Below are 1475 nucleotides of genomic sequence, written 5' to 3'. Positions count from 1 at the left end.
CGGCCATGGCTCACAGGCCCAGCCACTCCGCGGCATGTGGGATCTTCCCCGACCGGGGCACGAACCCGTGTCCCCTGCATCGGCAGGCGGACTCTCAACCACTGCGCCACCAGGGAAGCCCTCATTTACTTTTTAAAGGCTTTTATTACTGAAAATTTTAGCATATACAAAAAAAGAATAGTATAATTAGCTCCTATGTGCCCGCCATCACCCAGCTTAAACAATGACCAGTACATAGCTCATCTTGTTTCTTCTCTATCCCCTCTCTCCTTCTTCCCTCTCCCTGGTGAATTATTTCAAAATCAATCCCAGATGTTATATCATTTCATCTGTAAATACTTTAGAATGCATCTCTAAAACAGAAGGACTTAAAAAAAATACATAAACATAATATCATTACCACATCTAGAGAATTATTCCCACCTAATATCCAGTTAACAGTGTTTTCATTTCCTTGATTGTCTCATAGATGTTTTAAAAATTTTTGCTTGCCTGAATCAGGATCCACGTAAGGTCCATACACTGAAATTGGTTGATATGTTTCTTGAGTCTCTTATGACTGATAGGTCTCTCTCAGCTTCTCCTAACCCCAGGCCCACCCCCTCACCTTCTTCAACAAATTTATTTGTTGAAGAAACCGTCCCGTTGTGTGGTGTCTGAATTTTGCTGACTGCAATCCCCCTCCCCCAAATGGGGTCATTTAACATGTCCCTCTTCCCCTGTATTTCCTGTAAACTGGTAGTCAGACCTGGAGGCGTGATCAGGTATATTTCATAGGTGGTTTGTGTGCTTCCATCAGGAACCACTTACTATCTGGCTGACTTTCTTTTTGTGATGTTAACAGCTACTGATGATCATTGCTTAGATCCTTTAACTCACTGAGGGGAATTGAAAAATGATGGTATTCCAATTCTGTCATTCTTTCTTGATATGTTAGGTAGACCACTTCCATAAAGAGAAACTCCCCCTCATCTCTATTTGTTAACCTTGAGGTATGGTTCAGATAGGAAAGGCAGATAAATGTTTGATTCTTTCTCCTTAATTACCAGTTTTCACAATAATGAATTAGTTCCTTAGCATCCTCCAAAGTTGACCAAGAACTTTCTTTTTTTCTTTAGTACCATTATGAACTCATGGACTTAGACATATCGGATGTGCTTCAATCCAATGCAGTTATTGTCCTTATAGATGCTCAAGAGGGAGCCTCTTCAAGGTCTCTCCTGATTACTTGAACCCTAAATTAACCCTAGTACTTTTTGAAAGCTTCCTGGATGTCTGATATAACAAGATGTTGCCAGGCTTATCTTGTACACTGTCAGCCCTAAGTCTGGAATCAGTCATTTCTCATAGGAGTCTTGGTTCCCTTTAGCGAGAAATATTATTTATACAACATGGCCTGGGTGATAGTGGTGCTCTAGTGGACAGAGCTAGGAAATATATCAATAGTTTTTTAAAAAGATTAAAAACCATACTAC

General features: G+C 40.4%; 1 protein-coding gene across 5 annotated transcripts in view; it reads right to left on the bottom strand.

Annotated features, from left to right (window-relative positions):
• Positions 1–1475, bottom strand: part of INTU (inturned planar cell polarity protein) — an 84865-nt gene that overhangs the window by 21393 nt on the left and 61997 nt on the right. The gene's annotated exons all lie outside the window — the stretch shown is intronic.

This window comes from Physeter macrocephalus, chromosome 7, assembly GCF_002837175.3.
Source record: "Physeter macrocephalus isolate SW-GA chromosome 7, ASM283717v5, whole genome shotgun sequence".
In the NCBI taxonomy this organism is placed as follows: domain Eukaryota; kingdom Metazoa; phylum Chordata; class Mammalia; order Artiodactyla; family Physeteridae; genus Physeter; species Physeter macrocephalus.
This window is presented reverse-complemented; position numbering and strand designations above follow the sequence as displayed.